Here is a 16,921-nt window from a genome sequence, read left to right on the forward strand (position 1 = left end):
TCAAAGGTCTAGATTATTTATCTTTCATCTTACCTCATGATTACTAAGGGTTACTTGTCGATATGGAATGAATAGAGTTGACCTCATTGGTGGGAACAAGAGAATTATGAGTGTGAGTAGGAGGATTTCTAGCTAGTGTATCATAACATATACTCATTGATCCATTTGAAAGGTTCTCTCACCAATTCTTCAATAAGAGATGGACCCCACTACACCATAGGAATGGGTTCTTGCTGTATAATTCTCAGGATCATTTGATGAGGAAGAGAAATAGAAATGACCTCATATAAGTTACCTACCTGAGAATAGACCATCTCAAGCTTATGGGCATGGAATGATGGCTCACACCTCAATTTGGGCTCCTACCATGGAAAAATATTCAATAATCCTAGACATGAAAGACTTTATGAACCACTCATATAAGAATTCATATCCTCCTCCTCCACATCCGCCTCCACATCCTCATCCTCCTCCTCCACCACCTCCAACTCCTCCACATCCACATCCTCCACATTCACATATATCTCCAACACCTCCTACTGCAACTCCACCTCCACCACCGCAACCTCCACTCCCTCATCCACCTCCTCCTCCTCCTCCACCTCCACCTCCTCCACTTCCACAACCTCCTCCTCCACCTCTACTTCCTCCTTTCGTATCTATACCTCCACCTCCTCCTCTAACACCTCCACCTACACCTCAACCTCCTCCACCACCTTTTCCTCCCCCTTTGCTTCCTCGTCCACCTCTACCTCCTCCTCCACCACCACCACCTCCTCCTCCTCCACCTCCTCCACCTCCACAACCAACTCCTCTACTTCCACCTCAACCTCCACCTTCAACTCCTCCGCCTCTTTTTCCACCTACACCTCTACCTCCACTGCCTTCACCTCCCCTCACCTCGCCCTTCTCCTCCACCACCTTCACCTACACCTCCACCTCCTCACTGTACACCCCCTCCTCCTCCACCTCAAGCTTCACCTCCTCCTCCAACACCTCCACCTTCACCTCTCACTTCACCTCATCCCACACCTCCTCCCCATCCTCAACTTCATCCTCCGAGTCCTTCACCTACACCTCCTCTTCAACTTCCACCCCCTCTTCCTCCACCTCATCCTCCGAGCCCTTCACCTACACCTCCTCCTCAACTTCCACCTCCTCTTCCTCCACCTCATCCTCCGAGTCCTTCATCTACAACTCCTCCTCAACTTCCACCTCCTCTTCCTCCACCTCATCCACCTCCACCTCCACTAGCACCACCACCTCCTCCTCCTCCTCCTCCTCCAACTCTAGCTCCTCCACAACTTCCTCCTCCACCTCCACCAACACCTCCTCCACCACCTCCACATCCACCGCTTCCTCCTCCTCCTCCTCCTCCTCCTACACCTCATCCACATCATCTTCCTCGTCCTCCTCATCTTCCTCCTCCACCTCATCTTCCTCCACCTCCACCTCTGCCTCTTCCTCATCCTCCACCAAAACCACCACCACCTCCTTCTAAACCTCCTCCTCCACCTTCACCACCACCTCCACCTCCACCCCATCCTCCACAAGCTCCACCTCACCCCATCCTCCTCCTCCTCCTCCACCTCCTCCACCTCGAGCTCCTCCACCACCTCTACCTCCTCCTCCACCACCTACTCCACCAACACCAACACCACCACCTCCTCCTCTGCATCCACCTCCACCACCTCCCCCACCTCCTCCTCCTACTCCACCTCCACAACCACCACCACCACCTCCTCCATCTCTACCTCCTCCTCCAGCACCTCCTCCTCATACTCCACCACCACCACCACTTCCACCTCCTCCTCCTCCTCCACCTCTTCCTCTTCCTCCACCTCTTCCTCCACCTTCACCTCCTCACAAAACCCAAAAAAAACAAAATTGTATATCATTTCATTCTATTTATTTATAATACTGCATATCATATCATTATGTTGATTTACAATATTTATTGATTCATTCCTTAGAGTGATAATTTAGATATTAATATATACATGATAATATAAAAATAACATGTATAGAAATTTACAATATAAATTAGTAATTATGAGAACAACAATCTAATTAAAAAAATTGTAAAGATTATATAAATAGTATCAAAAACTATTGACAAAAATAACACCCAATTCAATATTTATTTTTATTATCCAAAACTATTCAAAATCAATAGATTAATAATATAAAATATTTTAAAAATAAGATAAACAAAAAGAAGAATTACAATAGACATAAATTCTCGTAAAATACACACACAACACAACAAAACTTCATAAAACCTCCACTGGCCATAAGTGTTATTATTGTCGTGATCCATCGTACTTAGTGGAGGTTACTGTCATGTTATGGTTTCTATTTTCCTCAAGGAAGCCCTTGCAACTTTAGCTAACAGTTTTCAGTTTACATATATAATATATTTTTTTCTTCAAGCACTAGTGTTATTGCATTTATATGCTGAAAATTTTGATCTTCCCGAAACTAATAATTTAGTTTCTTGATAATCACTCCAATTCTTGGAAATAAGAAATTAACCACATCAAGAAATTTTAAAACATATAAGAAGATCAAGTATTTGATGAAAACCTGTATGGATTCATGAAGCAATTTGACAGCTTCCATAGGATCTTCCTCTCCCGCAAACTTCATACACATCTTCAATAATTGCTTCGGAGAAATGGAGTAATGCAGGAATCCAAAATTTTTATTAGAAAAATCGATCCACACGATAACGTCCTCGGCAGATATGTTCAGATGCAGGTGGTCTCTCGCATATTTATTCCTCTTGCGAGCCGTTGTCATGGATCACCATGTGTCGCGCATGGTATTGCGCGAGTCCACAAATTGTACGTCTAGAAGTGAACAGGCTCCGAAGGTACACAACAACATTGTGGATCGAACACACGACCTTCATATATTCAGTCTGACCTTCTCCAACAAAGATACAGAGCAATGTGGATTGAACACACGACCTTCAAATTTTCAGTCTTACGCTCTCCCAACAAAGACACAGAGGCAACGGCATTGTGGATGGAACACACTACCCTCTTCCAACAGAGATACGGAGGCAACAACATTGTGGAGGGAACACAGTACCCTCTCCCAACAAAGATACAGAGGAAACAACATTGTGGATCAAGCACGCTACCTTCATATATTCTGTCTGACTTATTTTCTCTGAGCACATCTTGAAACAATTGGGAGAGATTGCTTCATACAAGAAATTTTAGTGGTAGTATGAGCTCTACACAAGCAATTGTAATGGCTCTGTGACTCTATGGTAGTAAAATATTTTCACAATCATTCTCTTCTTATCTTTGCTTTTCTCTCCACGGTTTTCACTTTGTTATAACGGCAAGCTCATTAGCTTTTGCGCTTTCTTGTCCTTAAATCTTTGCTTTTCTGAGTTTTTTGTTTTTTCTGTGCTTAAATCTTTTGTACTTGCTTTTTTGCTTTTTTTTTGTATTTTAGCTTTATTATAAACAGGGTCATCTGTTTTTGTTTTTTTTCTTATTTTTGCTTTTGTTTTTTTATTTTTTTATTTTATTTTGCTTTCTGATTTATTTTTCTTTTTTCTTAGAATATGTGTGGAGTTCTAAGCTTTTTCACTTCTCTTTGTTTTGTAGATAATTTTTTTTTTTTTTTTTTATTTTTTTAATAGTTGTTTTTGCCTTTATCATCTGTTTTTGCTTTTTTTCTTATTTTTTTATTTATTTTACTTTCTGATTTATTTTTCTTTTTTCTTAGAATATGTCTGGAGTTCTAAGCTTTTTCGCTTCTCTTTTTTTTGTTGATAATTTTTATGTTTTTATTTTTATTTTTTTAATAGTTTTTTTTGCCTTTATTTTTGTATGATAATATACTTTTTATTTATTTAATATATTTTATTTATTTTAAATGTAGATATATCACATAAATTTTACTTATTGATTAAATATTTTATTATTTGGTTTTTATTATGTTTTTTTTAAATTATTTTTAATTTCAATTAGTAAAATATTAAGAAAATAAATAGAATATATTTTTCAAATATATAAAAAAAACTACAACATACCATAGAAGTATTATTATTTTTTAACTAGCATATTAATAGGCGTCTCCTTAATTTTAATTTTTATACCAATGCGGGTCCCCTTATTGGAATTGGTTGTGTTAATCATTTTTTTAATTAACTATTTTGAGATTATGGTTTAAATTGAAATATACCAACATATCCTCATGGTCCCCACTACATCAACAAATGGAATTGTAAATATCTAAATAAGGTGTTTCAACCTTTTTTTTTAAATAGATTTTTACCAAATGATAATTAAGAATTTACCATGCCTATGAAAGTGCATCAAATCATTTATACCTTAATAGATAATTTTAGTTTTTGTATTAAATACAATGTACAATATACATATTGAATTGTGAGACAATATTTTTTTCTTATCACATAGATTGTATTGTGTGACTAGCCATGGTTGGCCATATCTCCAGGAGAATCAATAAAGGTAATGAAGGCATTTTCATTGAAGTAATTAATATCTTGTCAATTTTCTACATTATGAGGGTGGGACATGGACATATGGATGACCCATATGCATTTTCAATAGGAGCTTCTATTCTCTCTTTTTATTTCATTAATTTTTTTACGTGATTGCCCATTCTCTTAAGAATTCGAGAATATTCATGGGCTCGTGAGAATAACACTGTAATTTGGTGAAATACAAAATTTAATAAAAATTAAAGTTTAGACAAATTAAATTAATTAATTTAAACTATCAGAAAAAAATAAACCATATAAATGAAATCAAAACTTTAACCATTGATCAATATTTTAAAAAGTTCTTATAGTTTTCCAAAAAATGAAGAACATTTGTTATATGGCTTGAACTTGTGAATAATTAAGGTTATGTTATGCTTTAATTTAATTATCACACAACATTCACAATTAACCTCGGTTCATTTTTTCAATTGAATATGTAAATATTAATGAATGTTATATTTTTCAAACTCTATACAGATTTTATAAAATTTAGTTTATATTAAAAATATATATTTTATACTATTATTAATATGTATTTTTAATTACAAATAGAAATGCTAAAACCACATGTAACAATGGTCTTATGTTTTTTCCAAATGGTTCTTGTTGAATTTTTCTATGACAATTTAGCTAATGTACACTACAAATCTTTTTGAAAAATTGTAATGCAAAATAATAGCTCTCATAGTGCACGAAAGAGTTTGAAATCTAGGTTTTGAGTTTTAGATTGAGGTGAAGTTTCCTATGACAATTTAGCCAATGTACCCTACAACTCTTCTTGCAAAATTGTAATGTAATAGAATTTCAATGCAATCCACCTATTAAATAATAACTAACATAGTGCATGAATGAGTTTCAAATTGAGGTTTTGAGATTTAAATTAAAATTTAATTAAAAATAGCCAAATGAGTTTCAAATTTAGGTTTTTAGTTTTAAATTAAGATTTAATTAAAAATAACGAGGGTGCATACTTATATTATAAAGGTGGAAGTAAACAACTCTTTTTTGTGAGTGATTGAAGATCCATGCATCTTAAATTTCCTTTCATCATTTCCAATACGAAATATCATGAAAAGTACACACCCTTAGCTTTGATGATTGCCATCAATACAATCTCATTGAGTCTCACAACATGTGAAATTTCAATGAGCTTCAACTTTATTATTTATTTTTATTCTCCATATGTTAGTTTTATTAAAAAATATCTCATGTTCTTCTTAATTTCTACTCACTTAATTATTTTATATATCATCCATGATATAATTTAATGCTTGTGTTCACTAGTTTCTTCACATTTGTCCACAAGATGGATATTTGTTACCTTCAAGAATTTATAATCTTCTTGACTATGGAGCAATGGTTGTCCTACTAAGAGCTCTTATACTATCCTTCACTATTCTCTCTAGCTTCTCTTCACATACTCATGTCCCTTCCCCTTCAAGGGTTATTAAATTCCTAATGAATGAGAACTCCCAACCTTTCTTGTCTTACACATTAGTACTTCAAGCATTAAATAAGATAATTTAGTACCCTACCAAACATATGTGTGCCTCACCATTTTCTTCTTTGTATGTGTCTAAATTGATACATAATTATTTCAAATTATTTCATTGTTGTCCCTTTCCTCCTATTATTGATAGGATAACTAGCTCTAAAGATAAATATTGGAGCATATTTATGTCCCTTAGTGATACCTTTCTTCCGAGTTATCCCACCTATCCTAAGGTAAATCCTTCTTCTTTATTCCAAGTTAGAGATTCTATGAAAAAGATAGATGTGAAGGAAGACCTTACAATTCTCTGTACACACCATCATTGCTTCTACAACATCCACACCTTTCTCGACTAGATCATTCTCTTTTTCCTCATAGCACATGAGTGCTCACGAGGAAATATTCTTCACAGATTCTCAAGTCTTTATTCTGTAAATTCAGTCCTCACTCAAAGCCCTTTTAGAATTCCATGTGTTCATTCATGGGTTAGAGCTACATTCCATGATGTCTAAATTTTGAATCAACACCATGTTAAATCCTTTTTACCAAATTGTTATTTACCCCCTACACATATACATTCCAACCACACAATATCATTTATGCATTAACTCTAATGTTCGATCCCTACTCCTCCCCCTACTCCTCCACCTCCATCCCACTCATTCTTTCTCTCCTCCCCCTCTCGCTCCCTCCCTTCCCCCTCCAATTCCTCCCTCACCACCACCTCCTCCCACCCCTCCTTCACTTCCACATCTTCCCCCTCCTATAACACTACATCCCCTCCTCTTGTCCATCCTCCTCCTTCCCCAACAGTTCCAACTCTTAACACTCCTATTCCTCCCTCTCCTCCTCCTCCTCTGCCTCCCCCTCTTGGTAATCCTCCTCCTCACACCCCTCCCTGTTACCACCTCCTCCGAGCCCCCCAGCCTCCTCCTTCTGCTCCTGTCCCCCCGCCTTTCCCCCAGCCTCTTCCTACCCCGCCACCCCTAGCCTCCTCCTCCTCCTCCACCTTGCCTACCCATTCGTCCCTTCCATCCTCCTCCCTCCTCCCCTGCTGCCACCTCTATTGCCTCCTCTCGCCTCCACTTCTGCATCCCCCCTTTTGCCTCCTCCTCCTCCTCTACCCCCCCATGCCCCCAATCCTCCTCCTCCTCCTCCTGTCCCCCATCCCGCTCCCTATCCTCCTCCTCCTCCTCCTCTTGGCCCCCTCCCCACTCCCCAACCTCCTCCTCCTTCTCCTACCCCTTCCCTAGCCTCCTCCTCCTCATCCTCCTCTCGCCTCGCCCCCCTAGCTTTGTCCTGCCCCACATTCCCCCCCCAAACCTCCTCCTCCTCCTCTTGCCCCCCCTAGCTTCCTCCTGTGTCACATCCCTCCCAACCTCCTCCTCCTCCTCCTGCTCCCCTCCCACTTATCCTCTTCCTTGTCCTCCTCCCTTCCCCCGCACCACCCCCAAGCATCCTCCTCTTCCCTACCCCCAGCCTCCTCCTTCTCCTCCACCTTGCCAACCCATACCTCCATTGCATCCCCCTCCCTCCTCCCTTGCCTCCACCTCTGTTTCCTCCTTCCCCCACCACCGCCTTCTACTCCTGACGCCCTCACCCCCACCCTTGTCCTCCTCCTCCTCCTCCTCCTACCTCGACCCCCTCAGCCCCTTGCTACCCCTCTCCCCCAAGCCTCCTCTTATCCCCTACCCCCTACCCTCCTCTACCTTTCCCACCCACTCCTCCTTTACATCTCCCTCCCTCCTCACCTGCCTCCACCTCTATCCCTTCCTCCTCCTCTACCTTGCCCACGCACTCCTTCCTTACATCTCCCTCCCTCCTCACCCCCCTCCACCTCTATTCCCTCCTCCCCCCTCTCCCGCCTCCACCTTTGGCTCCCCCCTTTTGCCTCCTCCCCATTGCCCCAACTCCACCTTCTCATCTCTCCCCACCTCCTCCCCCTACTCATACCTCTCCCTCCCTCTCTCATCATCCCCATTCACCTCCTCCCCCGCTACCTCCTCCTCCTCATCATGCCACTCAACCTCTTCCAGCTCCTCTCCCACTAACCACCTCCTCCCCTTCTTCCTCCTCCCACCCCTCCTTTTCCTCCCTGTCTACCTATTCCACCTCCTCCCCCTCCGCATCCTCCCCTAACTCCTCGCCCCCTTTCCTCCCCCTTCTCCCCCTCCTCTTGCCTCTCCCCAACCTCCTCCGCTTACTCCTCAACCTCTGCCTATTTCTCCTCCTCCACGTCATCCCCTCCTCTTCCTCCTAAGAAAAACATAAAATGAAAAAATAATTAAATATAATTTCATTCTCTTTATTTATAGTACTAACAATATTATATGTAAATATTTTATATGTTTCGATTTAAGATCATTACATATGCTATTGGAGCTAGATTAAAACACTTAGAACCTATAGAAGCTTCACATTAACTATTGTGTTATTAGTTTTATTTTAATAAGATTATTTTCCTTAATAAATTAATTTGATTAATTGTTATCTCCTAAATGAAAGACCTATAAAATGAATCATGAAAAGAGGAAAAAAATAACAATATTTAATATTAATGATTAACTAAAATCACATGAATAAATTATATAGTCACCATTAATTTCCCTCGTCACAAATAAAATTCATACCCAATTACAAGGATTTTAATTTTACATCACTATAAATAACCTATATTTTTTTACAATAATGATCAATGTGAAATCAGAGATCAAATAATTTTTATTTTAAATCTTAAAAATAAAACAAATTAAATGACCTGGAATAGCTTTCCTATTATATTTTAGAAAAAAAACAAAAACAAAACAACACCATAGATAGCAAGTTGTGTTTTGTGTTTGAAAGATAAAATACAAACCCTAAGTCAACCAATTCCTTTTTTTTATCATAACAAATGGAGTAAAGAAATTTAAATCAAAATTTTAATGGGATGATCTTAATTAAAAAACAATTAGTTCTTCCATAAGTTTATGATCGACCAAAAAGAACGTAAACCTAACGCTGCCATGAGTATGACAAACGATGCCTATGCACTGTATTCTTCAGCCAGACCTGCCCGTTGCCAGCTACCGCGGTAGCAGTAGCAGGAATCTTTTGTATTTTGTCTTGCAAGTGTTTTCTCTGGTGCATGTCAATGTTTTTGTGGATGTGACTCTGTGTTAGTTCTTTTGATTCTTCCATATTTTTATGTAATTTTTTAAAATTAAGAAAATTCAACCACATATCACAAATCAATTAAAGAAAACAAAAATGTCATATGATAATTACTACAATTAAAAGAAAAATGCATGTCAAAAGCATTCTACTCATTTAAAGGCACCCATATATATTCATTTACAGATTCTCTAGCTCATGTATCTAAAAACGAAAGATCGATCGTTAAGAGCGGATCACAGTTTACCACATTCTCTATAACAAAAAAAATATAATTACTAAAATTAATTTTAATTGAAACTGAGTAAATATTTTTAAAAGTTTGAGTTTAAGTTGTTTAGCATGTAAAATTGAAGAATTTAGGGGAAATGAATCTTGCTCGAAATTGGATCCCCAAATTCTATGTAAAAAAATTCATTTCATCAATAATTTTAACTTTTCCCTAATTTAATGTCATATGCAACTCGAAGTAAAGATGAAGTCAAACTTAATATGTAAATTTACAATGTAAATACTTTTATTTTAATTTGTGTATTGCTAATTTATGCATTTGTAAAATCTAATTATATATTTACATTTTACTGTATTTAACTTTTTTGATTATAAGATTTACATATTTTGAAAACAAATTTTATGGAGAGTTAGCAGTTTTCTTCTTTAATCATGTAAGGAGTGAGATAATATATCTTATTTTGTTGTCTCATCTAAAAATATAATATATATATATTTTTGTTAAAATAGTTTGTGTGGTTTTAAAGAAATTTTTAATTTTTTTCTTCTAATTTTAGATATATTTTCTCCAAAATTATTTGGTTTTTTGATACAATATTTAATGAATCAAAGTGTATTAAAAAAATTATCTTAGAATTTGAGAATGAAAATTCATAATTAAAAGAATCCATTCTTTAGAGGAAACTAGTCTCCAAACTTTCATCTTTGTATTTTCCAAACAAATATAATTTTTTCTACACAATTATGCTATTTAGAATATTTTTCCTTTTCACTGGTACCACATATCGTGTCATGGACACATACAAAAAAATATATTTTCATGCTACCCATGTCGATTATAGAGTAGATTCATTGTTAATATGAGAATAACAATGGTCAAATAAACCTCTCAAGGGTTACATTGTCTCTACCCTTGGCTTGATTCATTTCACATCACATCCATATAGAAAGAATTCTTTCCACAATACTATCATACCAAATCATAAGAATTTTTATCATTTTACCAAACCCCTTTTAATAATAAAAAATGGATTGAAAATGCATGGCTTCTCTCTTTTGTGACACCACTCTACATTTTATTTCTCCCTATGTTGAAAACATTTAAACGATATGCTTCTCAACTACTCTAATCTATAGGGAATCTCCACAATACTTTCAATGTAGTTGATAGCTGAAAATTATTGCACTTCTAGTAGGTTATCCCATTATAACTTCTTACATAACATCTATAAATCATTTCATATAATGTAATAGGAAACAATGCAATTTAGTTGGCTTAAGAAAATATAATTGCCATATATGATCATAGTCATTTGTAGACATGATTTAGACAACATCAAGAAATGCTCATTTCTATTTGTTTTGCATCTCTAGCCACAAAATATATGGAAACACCTTAGATTTCATTGTTCGGGAATAGACACAAGGCACACATATGAATAATAAGAGTCTAGTTTATGCTAAAATACACTTCTATATGATTACTTCTTAAAATTTAGCCCAAGAATGATTTTATTGTACCTTAAAACAAATTTTGATTGTTTTGTCCTTTCATGACCACAATCACTTGTAGACATGATAATAATAAGAAGGCATTTGATATTATTTCTAGCTTTCCTATTTGATTTCAATTGTCATGTGCATTAAGGAAAACTTAGATAAGGACTCTGAATCACCTAGTTGTTGCTTGTGGTGATAAAACTGAGTTTTCATGTATTTCATTAAGGACCCTAAATCATCTAGTTGTTTCTTACCATAGTAAAATAAATTCAGTTATGTTTGAGGCTATTATCATGGAACTTTCACCACTTATCAAGTGTGTGCCCATTCAAAATTCAAATTGAACAATGCTTGTTTTTAGGCAAGATGTAATTGGTAACTCAAAGTTAATATGAAGTCAAACTTAATTATATCCATAAACATGTTTATTTTAAAATAGGGATTTCAAAATTTTAATTTAATTATTAATTATTATTATATTTATGGTAGGACCATTAGATTTTCTATGAATTTGTTTAGTAGTATACACAAATCAAGGACTAAGATTTATGTGCAACTTAGTTATGTTTTTTTTGTTATTTTCATTAAATTAATTAATTAACAAAATATGACATGAGAAATTTTCATATGAAATAAGTTATTATTTTTTTGACATGTGATATTGAGAAGCGATGACTCTCGCCCATGGTATTGTAACATAGTCTATTTATAGATTAAGAAACTCCATGATAAAACGAATATAAATATTCATCGTTTAAATCTTCTTCCATGCTTTCTCAAGTCAATATATGTTTAACTTATAATAATAATAATAATAATAATAGTAATAGTAATAATAATGATAATAATAGTAATACTAATGATAATAATAATAATATAGTTAATTTCATAATCTTAGAAATTTTAGCAATGTGAGATGTATTATGAAGTAACCTTTTTCATGTTTATTATGGATTCATAATTATTAATTAATATGAATTAGTCATAAGAAGTTGTTATTGCCACAACCCTAATGAACAAACGTCCCAACTTCTTCAAATTATGTGCACAAGTGCAACAATACAAAATTCCCAAGTTCGATGGGCTATCGTCACAAGTTCAAAAAATACTACATCGTAATTCCAAAGAATAGGGTATATTTTTTCTCTTTAAAAACCAGCATCATGTTGTCATAAATGTGACGATCTGAACATTCGAGGTTCGTTAAACTATGGTCACAAGTTCATTGAATGCTACATTCCAATTAAAATAAGTAGGGCATATCATCTTCAAAAGAACATAATGTTGTCACAAGTGTGACAATCTAGACGTCCCAAGTTCATGGGAGTGAGGTTACAAGCCCAGTGGGCCATACATCACACTTCTAACAAACATGGCATGATTTGTAAAAGAAAATTCCAAATAAAACATGGCCTTCACATTCTTGATAAGTTATATTTTTTTACTCTCTTCTGCCAAATTCACTTTCACTATTATGTAGAAGTGGTGATAAGGGACTTTCTTTATAAATTTACTTTTTTATGAAAACTAAAACTATTTTCATATGGGTATACTATATGTATATCAAATAACCTCTTAACATCATGGCTATTTTTGCTGGAAAAAAGTAGGAATTCCCCTTTTGTCTTACCATGCCTAGCCCTTGAAGCCTTCATCTTATCCCTCTTCTCCTCATCTTCTTCGAATGCTTTCTTCTATCATCTGCATATATTTTTACAGTTCTCTAAGTGATTCCTCGCCTCCTAAGAAAGGATGTCTTCGAATTATTTTTTTGCCATACTTCCATCCTTTCTGGGTAGACTTGGGTTTCTTGTTTCTTAGTCAAGTTCCTTCCTCTAATAGGAAAAAATGCCCTATTTTTTTATATTTAATGGCTTTTGGTTATTTTATGTGAAACGATTAACCATCAAGTTGATTGCATTTAGTTTCACACCAAAATCAATGGAGTTCCACCCTTGATATTATTTGAGTTATAATTTGTTGGGTTTGATATAACTTAATTGTTTTTTTCTATGTCATCCATGGACTCCAAAGATGCATGACCACTACATCCATATAATATTTGTAACATGAATATCCACCTGAAGGGATCCCTCCTGTCGGCTCAGCCATGGAGCTTGACCCGAAGGGTTTTGAGAGAATTGAACTTGTGACCGCTCATTAGAAAATGTCATTTCAATTGTGATATTATTGGTGTGATTATAGCTTGTAGCGTAACCTTGGATGCATCTAAGACAGCTTGGTAGCTTGGAGAGATGCCTTGAAAACCTACAATATTGTTGACTAAAAATTGTAGATGGCAAATGCTCTAGCTAGGATTTAGAATTATCTATATTGCCTTTTCTAAGGCACACTAGAAAGACATGTTGTGTAACATAGAAAGTCTAAGGCATTGTATTTTATCTTCATTTATGTTGTAATAATAACTCTACCTTTATTGTCTAAAATTGTGTGATGTATTTCTAAGGATTTCACGTACATTTTGATTTATAATAGACAAATTAGGTATTTGGGAATTGAGAGTGATGGGGGGATGGTTAAAGCCACCATATGAGCTTCCAAAATACATGGAATCTCAATATTCTTTGTATAAACAATGGTAAATCCACGATTTATAATATACAAATTAGGTATTTTAGAATTGAGACTGATGGGGGGGACGATTAAAGCCACTATATGAGCTTCCAAAATCACATGGAATATCAATATTCCTTGTATCAACCATGGTAAATACATTAGACCACATTCATTCATTTATTACATGGCTTGAACTTTTGAATAATTAATGTTATATTATGTTTTAATTTAATTATCACACAACATTCACAATTAACCTCGGTTGAATTTTTTTTTATTGAATATGTAAATATTAGTGAATGTTGTATTTTTCAAACTTTATACAGATTTTATAAAATTTAATTTAATATTAAAAATATATATTTTATATTATTAATAATATTAATGTATTTTTAATTACAAATACAAATATCAAAACTACATTAAAGTTGAAATAAAGTTTATAAAACTATTATTTATATTACTAATAAAATAAATTTAAAATAGTCTCAATAAAAGAAAGTTTAATATCTAAATATGAGTGAATGTTGTATTATTCAAATTTTATACAGATTTTATAAATTTTAAGTTAATATTAAAAATATATATTTATCCTATTATTAATATTAATGTATTTTTAATTACAAATGCAAATATTAAAACTACAATAAAGTTTATAAAACTATTATTTTTATTATTAATAAAATAAATTTAAAATAGTCTTAATAAAAGAAAGTTTAATATGCTTATGACCACAGGTAATAATGGTCTTATGTTCTTCCAAATGGTTCTTGTTGAAGTTTGTTATGAGAATTTAGCTACTGTACACTACAATTATTTTTGAAATTTTTTAATGTAATAGAATTGCAATGCAGTACAATTGTTAAAGAGTAGCTCACATAGTGCATGAATGAGTTTCAAATCTAGGCTTTGAGTTTTAGATTGAGGTGAAGTTTCCTATGAGAATTTACCCAATGTATGCTACAGATCTTCTTGCAAAATTGTAATCTAATAGAATTGCAATGAAATAAGCTTGATAAAGAATAACTAACATAATGTACTAATCAATTTCAAATTGAGGTTTTGAGATTTAAATTAAGGTTTTATTGAAATAGCCAAATCAGTTTCAAATTTACGTTTTGAGTTTTTTTATTAAGGTTTAATTGAAACTAACCAGGGTACATACTTACATTATAAAGTTGGTAGTAAACAACTCTTTGTTGTGAGTGATTGAAGATTTTTTATAAAGAAAGTTTGGTTTCTTTGAATATTACGATAATAATACAATATTAATAAATTTTATATTAAGAATACAAATATTAAAAACAATTAATTAAAATAATAAGTACTAGAAATCTTTACCTTTAAATAAAAATTAGCATATTTAAACATAACTCCACCCTATAACATTAACAAATATATTAAATAATAATCAATAAATCTATTATTAGTAAGATAAACTTTATAAAATAAGCTTAATATATATGTGCTATAAAATTAGATTTGTTATTAATATATTATTATCTATAAATACAAATATTACACATATATTAATATGTAAAAAAATTATACATTATTAGCAATATTAATAATATTAATAATAACTAAGCTATAATATTAACATTAATAAACTTAATTCATAGTATTATGTATTATAATTAATATTCATATATATTTACATTTTAGACATTAACAACAATAATAAAATATAATATCTACAATACAAACATTAACATTAATGTTATTAATAATAAGGTTAACATATTCTTAATAATTTTGTATAATAATTATTTATGTAATAATATTAGTGAATGTAATAATTTATATTTTGTTAACTAGGTGAGATTGTTAATGTGGCTAACATAATCATTAATGGTTAACTTTAATAAATCAATCTTATTAAACACTGACAAACTTGACAAACTTATTAAACAATAACAATTATAATAGGTCTTAATTAATCATTTATTAATGTATTAAGCCACATGTGTCTTGCAATGGAGTTGAACTTTTGAGGTCATAGTTATACCACACCCTAAAAATTATTTAGGTTTAAATTTTAGTTTTAATATAGTATGAGGTAGTTTTGATGTTTATGTCATCTAATAAAACCTTGTTTATATAACCTTGTATATATATTGTGTACTTTTGCAGCCATAGTTGTAACCCACCCTAAAATGGTTGCTATCTACATGTATTGTAGATATATTCTAGAATGATTGTTGGAGTTTGGGCGCATAACTGTAAGACTTAAATTTTCATTTGATGACATGTTTTAAATGACAATTTTTAACTTTTTAAATATAAAATTATGGTTTTATATAATATAATATGACAGTTTGTATATATTATACATATATATTTATTTTATGACAATATTTATTATATTATACATATATATGTTATTTTTATGACATCTTTAAATATTTATTCAACTATTTCATTATTTCCTTAGAAACCATGCATACTTACACAATTCGTTTTTCATCTGTTGATTCCCATCGATATATATGGTTACACAATGTGAAAATTCCAAGATTTATAAACATGCATTGATATAGGTTGCTTGAACCAATTCACCTTCATTAATTACATCTTCTATTCTATTTGTATATCTACCATCAATTTTTAATAGTGTGGTTGTCCAACTTTCATGATACTATAAAACCTTTATTTTTAAAGTTACACTATCTCCAATTTAACTCATGCACCTTTATCAGTTGTTAATGTGTGAGTTTTAGGATTAATCATTGGAACCTTCTATTTTGTAATCTTTATGCTCTACAAATATGGTGATACTTTGAATATATTTCAATTACATATGTATCCTTATATTTCATTTTGATCTTATTCGATTGTAGTAAATATATGGTTTTAATTGGAGTAATATATTAGTTGCAACCTATCAAGAAACTTAAACCATACTATTAACATTCTCCAAAAATGGTATTATCTAAATAATAATTACTTACCATTGAAATTTATTAATAATATTTTTGACACTATAAAAAATTCACTAAAATGTATTAAAACATCAACTAACCAATACATGTATATTCACTAATTTAACTACTCCTATTAATGTATTATAATACATGTAAAATTATCATTAATATAGTTTTAAGTGCTACAATTAAGATTTAAAAATGCTTAAGGAAATAGGAAGTAGGTTAATGACCCAAGCCCATGAGTCATCTGACACCTTGTAGACCACTAACGGGTCATTCCAGATGGAGTAGTTTTCCTTGAATAACAGTAACAACCAAAAATGAATAGCTTCACTAATAATGATAGACTTTTATAGTGTTGGAAAAAAATCATTATTGTACAAATTATATATTTATTGATTACTAGTTGTTCTTATATTACATTGGATTAAAATTATAATATTTTTAACGCACATATATTTAAATATTATATTAATTATGTGTTTAAGATAATTATTATTTTTACGTGTA

Source organism: Pinus tabuliformis, chromosome 4_1 (assembly GCF_031772625.1).
Source record: "Pinus tabuliformis cultivar Carrire ecotype Pingquan chromosome 4_1, CPIR1, whole genome shotgun sequence".
Taxonomy (NCBI): domain Eukaryota; kingdom Viridiplantae; phylum Streptophyta; class Pinopsida; order Pinales; family Pinaceae; genus Pinus; species Pinus tabuliformis.